Below are 15,986 nucleotides of genomic sequence, written 5' to 3'. Positions count from 1 at the left end.
CATTAAATTTTACCTCCAGGACCCAAAGTGTAAAAAAAAAAAACCGAAATAGGTGTTATTTCCTTATTAGGAAGCATTGCAGCAGGAGAATAAAGGTGAGAGGCCCCATCTAAATGCCATGTACTGATGATGTGCAGTCAGACACAGTAATCCTACAGTACTATGTAGCAGCAAGTGACCACTGACAGGCAGATCACTGTGGTTTGCATAGCTGAATGAATTGTGCACGAATAATATATATATATATATATATATATATATATATATAATATTATGCATATAAATGCAAACTTACAGGTTGCATACATTATATTTAGGGTATTTGGAAAACTTATGCATTTCTCCATTCACATCCCAAAGATCTGGATGTACAGGTTCCATATCTGCGCTCAGTGCTCCAACTGCAGAGGGCAATGATTTGTGAGAGATCATAGTCACCACAGGGAGATATTTCATCAATATCACTATCTGAGCAATTATGACATCCATACAAGCCCAGGTATAAGGGGAGGGGGTGACAAGTTTATCTGCTTTGCAAATCAAATCCATATTATAGTACATATTCAGCCCGTCTATTAAACCATATAGACATGTAGATGGAGGGGTCCAGCTTCTCACAAATGGACTTTAGCCGTCGAGACGAAACATTTTACCCACCCACCACAAATACACAAACTGAGCTGGACACTGCTCAGCCACAGTCCACACGACTGTCGCATTTTGTACCCCTGAGTGTTACCAGGAGATCTGCCCCCCGCTGGGATTTTAGAAACCAGACACTAGCGGGCAGTGAATGGAGTTTCTTTCTCTTAGATATTTAAATGGAGCTTGACAAACTTTAGAAACACCTTAAGTCAAATGGTGTCATTACAACAGAAATGTTCTGTCCCTGTTGTATTACAATGTTTCTCACTTAACCTCCCCTCCATACAATGACTTATGCCTCTTCTAGGACAACTTACATTTTTAAAATGACATGATGTTCTCTAATGTTACATAGGTCAGTAACCGCTAAACGTATATAAACTATACAAGGCAAGGGAAAAGTCTATATGCAGTGTAATCCATTTACACCAGCAGCATCTGTGAGATTCGCAATTTCGTAATATATATATATCTATATATCTATATATATCTATATACACATACACACATGCATACACATACATACATACATACACATACATATATCATATATATATATATATATATATATATATATATATATATATATATATATATATATATATATAGTTTCTGTATGTGTGTTTTTCTGTCTCTGTGGTTTTGGATGATTATTACCAGGTTAGACATACAGTATGTTGCTGCTGATTATGCAGATAGAGATCCCAAGTTGTCACTCATCGTGTAGCATAGGGTAGAATGCTAAAATTGCAATAGTGCATGATTACAACTGCAAGAATTATCAAACTCATCAATGTTTTAATACTGACATAAACAGAAACGTGCAAAGACAAAACAAAACTAAACAAAAAAAATGCAAATATTTGTATTGGACATGCGTGAAGCCGACCCTCTGAGAACACGTGAGGGCATGTTTGCGTGCATTATTGAGCCAGTAGAGTTATATTCTCAGCTCTTGTGGAACTACAAGTCACAGTGTGCCTGCCTGTGAATGCTGGGACTTGTGGCTCATCGGGAGCTGGCTACCCGTACCCATAGGTTGTCTGTCTCTTCACTAGCTGCACCAGCTGGTACTTGACACCTCTATTAGACACATCCACAGGGAGTAAGAGGAACTGACCTGTGTAAGTATAGTAATAATGACATGCTATTAAACTTATTACAACAGTTTACTTTAAATAAGCCATAATTGTATTAGCTCAACTAGGCGTGCAAAGGAGAGCCTATGGATGCATGGGTGTACTCAGACAATCCCTGTCCTCTTACCTGTGGCCGTTTGATTGACAGCTGTTAATATACTGTAGATTATCCACTTTTTAATCTTAGATCTCTGCTCCTTTTCCCTTGTTTTTCTCTATACCATCTCGCCTTTCTCCATCTGCTTTTTCTGTGGGTTTTTTCTGCCTTTTTATCTTATCAAAGCCCATAATTACAATTGCCATTTTGTTTCCTCGAATTAGCAATCAGTGCTATCTCCAACTGATAGAAACCCAGCTTCTGTCAACCTGATGTTTGAGTGACAGCTTCTAGGCTGCACCACCCCACCTCCAGAATATGACCTCACCACAACTCTGCTTTTGTGGCTGCAGCCAAGAGGCCCCCACCCCAGCCCACACTGCAGTAGCTGCCTCCTGTATAATGCTGCTGCTATCTCTCCAAGAATGCTGCTGCTTCAAGGACGTTAAACAGATTGAAGGGGCATAATGTTAAAAATAGAGTGGTCTATAGTGAAAAAAACATGTTTTGTGTTCCTGGTATCAAATGGTGTTATAAATATAGTTTAACTGCTGTAGAAGAAATTTGTTTTTTTTTGCTAATAATGGTGAGCAGGTGTTCTTAAAAAAAAAACAAATTCACACAAATTTGGCCATTAGGTGTCACTGTTCTCAAAAAGATGTTTCACCCATTACTGACAGATGAAGCAAAGCTACACTCAGGACTAGATACAAAGATTTAGTAGAATCATGTACATGTAATAAATGCTGTTTACCTGGAACATTTTTTTTAACGAAACACATATGCTAATCACCAGACATTGGCATGGGAAGTAAAATGTAAAAAAATAATAGCAATAACATTACAGCAAAGTGCAGCATTGACATTCTGGCTGACTGATAAACTCAATGCAGAAGTTCAGATATGCGCAATCTAATAGATGACATTTTCTGAGCTGATGTGGAACTAGACATCCAAGCATGCACTGCCTGAATTAGCAGCTATGCTGGGTAGTGCACTAGCTGTGAGGCAGCAATGCTGGGTAGAGCACTAGCTGTGAGGTAGCAATGCTGGTTAGAGCACTAGCTGTGAGGTAGCAATGCTGGTTAGAGCACTAGCTGTGAGGTAGCAATGCTGGGTAGAGCACTAGCTGTGAGGTAGCAATGCTGGTTAGAGCACTAGCTGTGAGGCAGCAATGCTGGGTAGAGCACTAACTGTGAGGCAGCAATGCTGGGTAGAGCACTAGCTGTGAGGCAGCAATGCTGGGTAGAGCACTAGCTGTGAGGTAGCAATGCTGGGTAGTGCACTAGCTGTGAGGCAGCAATGCTGGTTAGAGCACTAGCTGTGAGGTAGCAATGCTGGGTAGAGCACTAGCTGTGAGGCAGCAATGCTGAGTAGTGCACTAGCTGTGAGGTAGCAATGCTGGTTAGAGCACTAGCTGTAAGGTAGCAATGCTGGTTAGAGCACTAGCTGTGAGGCAGCAATGCTGGGTAGAGTACTAGCTGTGAGGTAGCAATGTTGGTTAGTGCGCTAGCTGTGAGGCAGCAATGCTGGGTAGAGCACTAGCTGTGAGGCAGCAATGCTGGGTAGAGTACTATGAGGCAGCAATGCTGGGTAGGGCAGTAGCTGTGAGGCAGCAATACTGGGTAGGGCACTAGCTGTGAGGCAGCAATGCTGGGTAGTGCACTAGCTGTGAGGCAGCAATGCTGGTTAGAGCACTAGCTGTGAGGTAGCAATGCTGGGTAGAGCACTAGCTGTGAGGCAGCAATGCTGGGTAGTGCACTAGCTGTGAGGAAGCAATGCTGGGTAGTGCACTAGCTGTGAGGTAGCAATGCTGGTTAGAGCACTAGCTGTGAGGCAGCAATGCTGGTTAGAGCACTAGCTGTGAGGTAGCAACGTTGGTTAGTGCGCTAGCTGTGAGGCAGCAATGCTGGGTAGAGCACTAGCTGTGAAGCAGCAATGCTGGGTAGAGTACTAGCTGTGAGGCAGCAATGCTGGGTAGGGCACTAGCTATGAGGCAGCAATGCTGGGTAGGGCAGTAGCTATGAGGCAGCAATGCTGGGTAGGGCAGTAGCTGTGAGGCAGCAATGCTGGGTAGGGCACTAGCTATGAGGCAGCAATGCTGGGCAGGGCAGTAGCTATGAGGCAGCAATGCTGGGTAGGGCACTAGATGTGAGGCAGCAACCGTCAAATTACTATTTTAGTAATACCGCTTTTATACCGATATTCCGGGTCTGACCCGGAGGTTGGAACAGGGTTCCAATCCGGATCAGACCCGGAATTTCCCCGGTGCCAACACAGGATATTCCCGAGTCGGTGCCGTTCACACCGGGGCCGGGTCTGCAGTGACCCGGCTTTTCCGACATTGAAGTGGATGCTTGGAGATAATGTCATCTCCAAGCGCCACTGAAGCCGGCCAATCGGCAGGCATGTGGCATGGTCCAGCTCATCATGACCCGGATCGCGCCGTTTACACTGCAGGGTTTCACGGGTTATTCCCGTGTAAAACCCTGAAAGTTACCTGGGTTGGATTGCCGGGACACTCCACCCGGGAATCCAACCCAGTCCCCTTTTACACCAAGGAGCTACCTGGGTTAGCCCTGCAATAACCCGGGTTTTAGCTCCGGTGTAAAAGGGGTATAAGTTTACACACAGTGTATATTGCTTGTTTAGGGATCAACATTTTCATAATGACGCAAAACTGATATACTGTATATATTACTACAGTCAAAACATAAATAGAAGCATGGCTAATGGTTCCGGCTTTTCCAGCGCTGAAGTGGACGTTGGAGATGACGTCAGCTCCAAGCGCCACTGAAGCCGGCCAATAGGCAGGCAAGCGGCACGATCCAGGTCACCCAGACCCGGACTGCGCCGTTTACACTGCAGGGTTTCACGGGTTATTCCCGTGTGAAACCCTGCAAGTTAACTGGGTTGGATTGCCGAGTCACTCGACTCGGCAATCCAACCTTTTCCCTTTTACACCAAGGAGATACCCTGGTTAACCCTGTAATAACCCGGGTTTTAGCTCTGGAGTAAAAAGGTTATAATTAACCAAATCAATTTTGGACAAACTGTCCAGATCTGGTTGTTTATGTGGAGCAAACAGCTGACAATGCTTCAAATCTTTCCTGCACATCTGATTCATGCGATGACCAACACACTATAGACAATGGGGGACGTTCAACTAATTTCACCTCTATAACCTACAGCCAATCGCATCTGGATTGGATCTTGAAAGCACAGGATAAGCTCTTACATGGAGCAGTGGTTGGTGGACTTGACTTGACCAATTAAAATCACACCATGCAGGGCAGGTTTACTATCAATTAAGTAACACACACACACACACACACACACACACACACACACACACACACACACACACACACACACACACACACACACACACACACACACACACACACACACACACACACACACACACACACACACACAGTGATATATAGATAAATTAGTATAGTAATAGATTAGCAAGGTGCTAAATAAGAGGTCAATGTCATTAGTATCTTTTGTGTGATAAGTCCCTATTAAACAGCAGGAGCTTACAGTTAGACATCAGGGAATCTGTACTTTTTTATAAGTGGTTTATTTCACATTATTTTTCTATACATGTATATAGTGGAAACATATGCAAATAAATAAGTTATTTTGGAAAGTAAACCACACATCTTTATACTATATATTTGCATCAATGAGCAGGATTGTGGATTGCCATGCTGCTTACTTGGGTGAGTTATACCCCTTTTACACCAAAATCCCGGGTCCGACCATGGAATTTGAACACTGGTCAATCCCGGGTTGAACTCTGCTTCAGACCCCATTTACACTGCAACTCGACCCGTGTTATTCCCGGGTTTGCCCCGTTTACACTGAACCCGGGTAATTCCTGCTTTTCTCTATAGAAGTCATTAAAAATGCTCTGTTTTAAGGTCTGACAAAGATGGTCACAAAAGGCAACAAAAGAGAGGGGTGGGGACTGCTTACAGCATTGCTACAGGCTGCAGTTCTGGCTGTGGCAGGCTGTGTATAAGCCTGCGTTTGTGGCTGCTGGTCAGGCTGTGGTGCAGGCTGCAGTTCTGGCTGTGGCAGGCTGTGTATCAGCCTGTGTTTGTGGCTACCGGTCAGGCTGTGGTGCAGGCTGCATTTCTGGCTGTGGCAGGTTGTGTATCAGTCTGCGTTTGTGGCTGCTGGTCAGGCTGTGGCAGGCTGCAGTTCTGGCTGTGGCAGGCTGTGTATCAGCCTGCGTTTGTGGCTGCCGGTCAGGCTGTGGTGCTGGCTGCTGTTCTGGCTGTGGCGGGCTGTGTATCAGCCTGCGTTTGTGGCTGCTGGTCAGGCTGTGGCAGGCTGCAGTTCTGGCTGTGGCAGGCTGTGTATAAGCCTGCGTTTGTGGCTGCTGGTCAGGCTGTGGTGCAGGCTGCAGTTCTGGCTGTCGCAGGCTGTGTATCAGCCTGCGTTTGTGGCTGCTGGTCAGGCTGTGGTGCAGGCTGCTGTTCTGGCTGTGGTAGGCTGTGTGCCTGTCTGCGTTTGTGGCTGCTGGCCAGGCTGCTGTGGTGCAGGAGGTTAGGCAGGCAAGCGATGGCTTCATGTGCTTCTCTCTCTGCAGGGCACTGACAAATTACATCATCTGCCGGTGCCCCAGAAGCTCCAATCAGCATCTTTCAGAGCTAGCTGGGTGAAATAAGCAGGGTAGCACCCGTTTACACTGCCTCATGACCCGGGAACAACCTGTAACTTTGCCCGGGAAAATCGACTCGGGTTTTTTTGTTGGGAGCCCTTCACACAGAGCCTCAACCCGGATCAACCTGGCAATAACCCAGGTTATTTGTTTGGTGTAAAAGGGGTATTAAAGAGAACCTGTCACACTTGAGATAGTGCCTTGACTGGTGCGTAGTGCGGTATATAAATCTGGGGTTCTTCTATGTTCCCTCCGCTTGGAACATAGAAAAACTGCACAACTGGTTTGAAAATGTAGGGAAAGTGCTCAATAATCATCCAGCATTCTACTTATATTCCCCTCCTGTCTCTGATGTCATCAGCTCTCCAGACTCGCAGGCAAGAAAGTTGCTGGTGGAAAGCTGAAATACCTCTGTGCTGCTGTGAACATTCTAATGACTAGATGGGTTGCAGCACAATATATTCCTGCCTACTTTCTTGCCTATCTGTCCACATGTCCCGTTTTGAAAAATTATTACTCTCGTTAAACAAATCTAAAACAAGATTGCACAAAGGATTTTACCTGGTGCCAACAGTATAGTGGCACTGGAATGTACAGTAAGTACTAAAGGGACTAGGGCATTAAGCACAATTACATATGTTGGTGATATGTAATTAATTGTGAATAATAAAAGTACATAGCATATCCTATGGCTATTGCCCCCTCCCATGTATCTTTTTTTGCTGGTCCCTGGGAATTAAGTATGTACTAAAGTACAGAAAGTTTGTGCGCTAAGTGCCAAAACACCAGAAATGTAAAGTAGAACAGCTGCATGGGCATGTCCCATTAATGAATTGCCCAACACTAAAATAATGAATTTTCTATTAAGTACACTAACTTTTAAGATGATATATATTTATTGACCAATGCATCTATTTAGATAAATCATTTTCAGAAAAATCCTGGAGTGCTGTGCCTCATTGGAGCTTCTTTGAAGTCCCTAAAAAGTACTGTCTATTTATATATATTTATTTATATATATTCTGATAAAATTACGTAATTGGAAAACTGACAAATTGCACCTTCCTGCAAAAACTTCTGACAGTTAACACTGAACATACCAACAGCCAGAACCCAGGAGGCTTCAGCTCTGGCTGCCAAATTATAACAAGTCTTGTACATGATGAGGTTTCATTTTTAAAATTAGCTGCTGTCATAAACTAGTATTTTTTGACATAGTGATAAAAGGCTGCTGTGATAAGTGAGAAGGTGAAACTGCCAAAAAATACATCCACTTGAATTGCAAAACACAGAACAATCAATCAAATGCATTTTGTGCATTTTCTTAATATCATGAAGACTCGTTGCTTCTTCCATTGATTTCCACAGAATGCTTCCTCACAATGTAGATTGGGGCAGTGGCAGAATCCTTTCTGACTGTCTGGGTTATGTATTGTATTGTAATCTATAGACAGCTTTGTAGTATGTGGGTGCTAAGCAAATAAATGTGTCCATGTAGGTATGGCAGACCACAACAAGCCACTGTAATTAAGATCTAAATGCAAGCAATAGCCTTCAGTGTTGTCTGCACTAATATATATATATATATATATATATATATATATATATATCAGTGCACAAACACACACACACATATATATACAATACAACTAGAGATGTGCGGTTCAGTTCTCCAGAAATCCAAATCCACCCGAATTTCGTGAATCCGGGTAAATCCAAGTCGCGGTTCTAATCGCCTGAGGAGATCCGGGTAAATCCGGGTCGCGATTCTGATCTTTTTTCGGTTCAGAATTTGGATTTTAAATCCGAATTTCGGGTTTTGGATTGCATAAATTACATGATTTTAGCTGTTTTTAAAACTTTTTATATATTTTTTTATTTAAAAATCCAGATCCAAAACCAAAAAACTTGAGTGCTGTGCATGTTATATTGTATGTATAGCAGTGTTATGGTGATGACACATTTCTTACCAATTTCTACTACTGTATACATATAATGTGCTTATGATAGACCGAAATGTATTCTATTTCTATTGGCTTCTACTACATAATCTATAAATTAGCTTCTCATTTAATGAAAAAAGTTTTACACCATCACTCTATCTAATAGTTTGTAAATGACTCCTTGAATCTGTTACTATATGTATTACTTTATCTTTCTGCCTTTATTTTGTTAGGTCTTTATATACAAGTGTGAGCAATGCAGACTCGTGCACATTTTGTTTACATCTACACTTATGGCCGAAGAGGAGGAGCTGGGCAACATTTAGTGAGGGCGAATTTACATCATTGCGGTATATGGACATAAGTGGCAATACGCCTGTTTGGAGGCATATCTGTTGCAGCCAATATAGGGCTGGTGCACATGTCACTTATGATGATGACCAGTAGTAAACCAGGTGTACACACATCTTAAGGTAAGTGCAACTCTACATGTGGGCAAAAATAGGCATTTATTTCCAAGCGCATCATTTTCAAGCAATATAAGCCTGTCTAACTCTGTCTTGTAAAGCATTCAGGTGTAAGGTGCATTTGTTTCGTGTTATGTTTTGTTGCTTTTAAAATGCCCACAGTGGGAAAAAGGGGGACAACATAGTTTAAGACTTTGGGTATACTTGCTCTGCAATACTATACTTGCTCTGCAATCACTAGTGATCACAATGCTCTGCAATCACTAGTGATCTACTGGATAGCTCTCTGTGCTTTTGTAAACAACCAAAGAAAAAGATTATATGTACAGTTCAACATAATTCCCTTCATTAAAGACATAGGGCCTGATTCTGCATTACATGCACCTGCGTCTGCTTTTCTGTTAGGCCGCAGCAGCCTGCTTGCTATCTTCTGCTAATGCAGGTATCTGTCACTCTATGCCAATTATCTGTCCGTCTTCATGTGGATGACCGGCCACCCACTGTTGTTCCCTCCACATGCGCCTTTGTCATTAGTGTTGGCACTTACAAAAACCCCATGCAGGTTGCAAAAGATCCTCTGAAACAGGCGACGAATCTGCATCCGCGCACTTCAAAGGAGCACTGAAGCCTGGCTAAAGGCACATGCTAATCCTGTGACATGGATCAGTTCCATGCAAGAAAAGAAACGCCCATTTCATGGATGGTTCAGTCCGTCCGCACTTTGCATGGAGTGGCGCAGGTGCAGATTGCAATTGCTTTCTACAATTCCCACGCAGTTTGCAGATATCCGCTTGATGCAACCGCATATGGACTTGCTTCTGACTCAGTCTCAGGCCAATAGTTGTTAATCAACCTGTTGGAAGGACTTCCCCTTTTATATTTATAGAGTTTAATGCTTTTTGGGATATATACTTCTATAGTACAAATGATAATAACCCACAGCAACCTGTACACAGTGTTATATAATATTGGACTGACTTGGTCATTTCATTGCACTCTGATTAAAACAATATAACTGACATAAGTTTGTCAGCCCAGACCTATTCAATTAGGTCCCACATCCCTACGCATTAAGCCCCAGAGGGTGCACCTAATGTGGATTTTTCCTCACAGTCTCAGGAGCTGTGAGTGCATGTTAAATGCACCCTCTGGGACTTAACGTGCGAGGTAAACTATAGATTCCTGCATTTAACCCAGAATCTATACATTACAGGGCGTTACCTGCGGGTTTACCATGTGGGAAAAATGCAAAAAAATTTGAATTGCATCGGACGTTAAACCTGGACTTTACATGCTCAGTAAACATTGCGGATAAATGAATCTGCTCCTAAATGTTATTTATATATTATAGTGATATAATATTCTGATTCATGTTTAAGTGTGTTGACCAGTTCTCTCCTTTAGACAAAGCAAGGTTAATTATCAGAGTTTCACACATCTATTGCAGTGCAGTCATGGAAGTGTAAAAGAACTCATTAAATGCATGTACACACAGCACCAAACCAGCTTGACAAGAGATCAATAGGTCAACCTTTGCTCAGTACTGCAGAAAGTTGCCACTAAAACAAGCTATCTTCATTCTATAAAGGTTTTTTATTAAAGAGAAGAATTGGAAGTTCCAGTTTTAAAGAATTCCCAATTTTTTGCTCCAATGATAACTTTGATAATAGTCTTAAAATAATATAATATACGATACAATACCAAGACAATTCTGTTTTCAACCACAAGATGGCGATAGCATTTCTCAACCATGACAATTGAGGCCAGTACTTGTAATGTTTGCATAGATGATCATGCCATTGTTTTCACTCTAGATATATATTACAGTGAAAAATGAGTGTCTAAATGATAAATCTAGACAGAATGGCATCTTCCCTTGGCTTTCACAAGTCAGACACCTGCCATTTCAGTTAATACAGCTTTAATGGATATCTTACCTCCACCTCAGTGTGTTATCTTATTGAAAACATCCAGATTGTTGTATTATAAGTTGCTCTTGGAATAATGTTAAAATGTTTAAATGTTCGCTCTTTTGAACCAACAAGTAACATTTCATTACTATTTTAAAGTCACATGTGAACAAAAGCGTATATAGTATGTGAGTACCACACTATACGATTTCTGGGACGATATGCCAGATTCCAACGGATCGGAACAACATATCGTCCAAATCGTGTAGTGTGTATCCACTATGTCGGCTGTTGCGTGCTCCCGTGGGGTAGTCAGCTGTATCTTCAGGTCGTCACTACATGCAGCTCAACCTGACGATGTGACTGATGATCCTATGCAGTGGGCTGCGGCAAGGGCCAACATATCGGGCAGTCAGGCACCAGATCGTCTAGTGTGTACTGGCCGCCCGATACGTCAGCCCATCGGCAGGGGGATCATCAGTCGCAGCGCTGGGTACACATATCGTATAGTGTGTACCCAGCTTTAGAACTGTTCTTTATTATTCTATAAATATTTTTATTCATAAAAAAATAAATGAAATAAAAAATCCTCAACATTCAAAACACGTTAAATAATATCTTCAACCCTATGAATAAAATTATCTTTAACAAGAATATCTGTTCATCATCATCATCCACTTATTTGTAGAGCACCGCAAATTCACAGATACTAAACATAAGCCAGATATAAAGCAGAACAAATACATAAGGAGGTGCAGTCATGAGAGAGGCTTAGACAATAAGAGCTAGTGGGATTCACAGCATAGTTGCCCCGGGAGGCCGCTGCCAGGTCAGCACAGTAGGGGGCGGGTAAGGGATGTGGTGCTACATGGGGGCGTGGTGCGGCATAGCAGCAGTGTGGCAGGCATGTCGGCACTATCATGTCATCGTGGCCATGGCCCCCACTATACAAGGGATATATTTCTGGCATTTTACAGCAGGGGGCATGACTATGAGTGCGCGATTCAGTGTGAATTGCGTCATCTAGCACCCGAACTGCCTACTTCACCCAGTAAGGAGGCAGCTGGGGGCGGGTGACTGGCGGCCCTGGGATACTTGCCCGCTTTGGCGGCCCTGGGATACTTGCCCGCTTTTTCTGGTGGCCAGGAGTGCCACCCGATTTTTGGTGGCCTCCCAGCCATTGTGGGAGAGTAGGCCAGATTGATGCAGAGGGGATGGGTACGGGATACCGGCACTCGGAATCCCAGCGGTCAGAATCCCGACACTGGCATCGTGAAAGGGTGAGCATACTGACCCTTGACGGTCAGTATTCTAAGTTCTAACCCTCCCCCTCTCCCTACCCCTAACTCTCCCTCCCCAGTGCCTGACCCTAAACTCTCCCCTTAGTGCAGGGGTGTATTAAGAGAGGAGGGGGGCCGATGTGCAGTCTCCGTCTGGGGCCCCCTCTTCACTCCCCGCTGACCAGCAGCGCACTGAGCGCAGCGCCGCAGCAGTAGACTCTGGGTAGTCATTTTCCCCGCGATTTCCTACTGCACATGTGTGAAACACCAGGAAAATGGCCATTATCCAGGTGAGTTTTACAGCACTGATAGCGCCTACACGTGACTCTGGAAAGGTAAGTATTAAAAATATGGGTGCAAGGTGTGCGGTGTGGGCCCCCTGGACCCCGTGTGCGCTGCACAGCCTGCACCCACTATAGATATGCTCCTGCCCTAGTGCCTAAACCTAACCTCCCCCTCCCTGCACCCTAAACTTAACCCTCCCCCCATAGTGCCTAACCCTGACCCTCCCCCTAGTGCCTACCCCCTAACCCTAACCCCCACCAACCCTGCTACTTACCTTCAGAATTCCGGTGGCCAGCATGCCGGCGCCGGAATTCTGACAAGTGTTTGGATTCCGGAGCCGGCATGCTAAGTGCCGGAATCCTCACAGCTGGGATATTGATCGCATCCCGATGCAGAGTTAGTAGTATCTGAGAGGGGTAGGATGGTTTATAGTGTAGAGATGGGTTCTCAGAGCATATAAATGATTGAAGCAGTGGCGGAGTAACAACAGGGCAGCTGGGGTAGTTGCATAGGGGACCCCACACATAACTACATCACCAGCATGGGGACACACTGTGGCATATTGTAAACTGGGGGTTATGTGTGGCATATTGTAAACTGGGTGCACTACAGTGTGTTCAGCACGTTGGTGGTGCTGGAAGTATTTCCACATTGTACTTCTTAATAATGTAGCCTGTATATCATTTTGGCAATATTATTGATAGGGGCCCAAACAAGTTCTTTGCCCTGGGGCATCATAAACCTTTATCTGGCCCTGGATTGAAATTTGAGGAGAGTGTGGTTAGGTGTGGCTGGCTATTCCGTAAGTGAAGAAGCACAGGAGAAGTCTGGAAGTACAGTATGGAGTGAATCTGTCAACTGTGAGGAATTATAGAGGAGGGCTATTGGCAGTTGTGAGAGGGAATATCATTTTGGGCATATTGAGCTTTAGTTAGTTTTGTGATATCCATGATGAGGTGGCAGAGAAGCAGCAGGGATTAAAGGGAAGGAGGGAGTTCAGCACAGGAGACATAGGAGTCTATTTACTAAGCTGTGTTAGGAGATAAAGTGATCGGCGATAAGGTACCAGCCAATCAGCTCCTAACTGCCATTTTTCAAACACAACCAGTGACATGGCAGTTAGGAGCTGATTGGCTGGTACCTTATCACGTTCACTTTATCTCCTAACACAGCTTAGTAAATACACCACAGATTTGCGTGACATCAGCATAGAGGTGTTAGAGGGGGATAGAGAAGTGTATACATTGACAGAGAAGATGTATAAAGAGAGTAAATAAGAGGACCAAGAACAAGATAGGGGCTGCAAAAGGGAGGATATGTCAAAAGTAGAGCACTGAATGAGCATTCAGATAGGTAAAAATGAAAATGCATGATTTCAAAGCACAGAGACCAGTTTATACATTGTTCTCCGATTGTACAGTATTATTATCCTGTATTTACATTGAGTCAATATGTTGTACAGCACTTTACAGAAAATGTTTAATCAGTCCCGGCCCCAGTACAGTTTACAGTTTCTGAATTCTCTGTCACACAAACACTAAAGACAATTTCCTCAGAAGCCAATAATGTATCAGATTGGGTGTGAGAGGAAGCTGGTACACCTGGAAAAACCTCCTAATCCGGGAACACCCTTGTACAGGCACAATCTCATCCTCTTGAACCTCCCTTGAATACTTTGGGCCTGATCTGAGATGGATCAGAGGCAGCTTTGTGTTTTCCTGCAGTCACGACTGCGTCTTTATGCTAATGCTGCTACAAAGTCCTTCCCTGGTGGAGATCCGTGCATCCGAATGTGCAGTGACTGAGACGCCCACTGTCAATGTCCATAGACGTTGAAATACCGATTGGTGCATGTTCAGATGCCACCATCGGTCGCACCATCAAAACTTGCACCAACCCCATGGTAGGTGCAGTTTCTCAATCCAACTATGGCCTCCTATGTAAGTGGTGCATCTTTTTTATACAGAACCGCTTTCCCCGACATGTCCATGACACTCCTCTGCAGCATCTTCATGCGTCTTTTTAGCCACCCACATTACCTCCCACTCACGCCACTGGGCGGTGCTACCGTGCTTCCAAATCTTTTGCGGGCGCCCAGGTGATGGTCGCGATGGTCGCGACCAACGCGACCATCGGGGCTTGCAACGAGACCCTTGTGGTAGGGTCTCGTTAGTCGCAAGCCCCAGAGAGCTTCCTGCTCTAACAGAGCAGGAAGCTCTCCACTGACATCACTGGTGATGTCAGTGGTGCTTCCCACAAACGGCAGGCGTTCCTTTGGGAATGCCTCCATTTGTGTAGCCACCCCGCCTACAAAACGGGGCGCGCTGTCAATCAACATCGACAGCTGCCCCTTTTGTAGTGAGTCTCAGAGCAATTCTCTCGCTCCGGGGCTTGCACATGCACGCGGCGCGTGCCGCACATGCGCAGTACCCCACCATCAACTGGCTTGCAAGCGCTATGCGCTCACGAGCGGGTCTGAATCAGGCCCTCTGTTCGAGAGCGAGTGTTTTGTTACCTCTTCTGGTTGGGGACACTTTTAAGATCTTGCTATGTGGCCCACAAAGTTCTAGTTATGCCCTTGCATGCAAACACAGAGGGCTGACTAATATATACGGTCACTTTTGAAAGGACTAACTCTGGATTTAATATGAACTTGCATGAGTCATAAAGTTTGCTCAGACTGTGAGGTTAATAGGATATTTTTCTAGATTTTACACAGGTTTTTGTCAGACTGCCAATTTTCACTGGAGCCAATGTAATTTATGCTCGTCCCTTTTTTTTAGGGATTGTGTGACAATGTGTGGCCCTGACGAAATTCAAACCTAGGCAAAAACCTAATACTGGTCAAACTACACAACCATGCCAAATTTGGTGGAGCTAGGTCCAAAATTCTGGCCGTGTATAATGGACAAACAGACAGACAGACAGATAGACAATCTTTCTCATTATTTATATAGATGACATTTGTGCATGTTAGTAGTACAGCACCAAGCACATTGTCCTGGTTAGTCTGCATCCAGCAATGAAAATCCAAGTCCACGTAGCTCATTCCTTCTGTCAAAAAGAGCAATGTTTTGCTGCCCAATTGTAGCTGCCATGCTGATGTACTCTGCCATGTGTCTGTGCACACAAACAGGTGCAGTTAGTAACCAATAGGCGCAGGTCACCAATAAAGATAAAACAAATTGATGCTGTAATTCCTCCACTTTCTGCAAATGACAGTTTTTGAAATTATACAAACAAAATATGAACGATCTGAGAGCAAAGTGATTTGTCCAGAGTGGTGCTATGTGCTCGATTCAGACCGTACGCTCGTTCCCAGCATAATTCAGCACACACCCAGTAAGGCAGGCGATCGCACGGAAAGGTATAAGCACACCCACTATGGCTCGGTGTGTGATCGCTTTGTGTATGCAGGCACCTACCAGCCTGTCTTAAGACACCTCTCCAGGAAGTGTATGCAACCATGGGTACATCGGGTACCATCGGAGGCATTCGCAGCACTTGAGGTTGACTATACCCTACCGCAAGCACTGCGATCA

This window comes from Taudactylus pleione, unplaced genomic scaffold (assembly GCF_031769625.1).
Source record: "Taudactylus pleione unplaced genomic scaffold, aTauple2 ptg000518l, whole genome shotgun sequence".
In the NCBI taxonomy this organism is placed as follows: domain Eukaryota; kingdom Metazoa; phylum Chordata; class Amphibia; order Anura; family Myobatrachidae; genus Taudactylus; species Taudactylus pleione.
The sequence above is the reverse complement of the archived record's forward strand: the minus strand, read 5'-3'. Positions refer to the sequence as shown.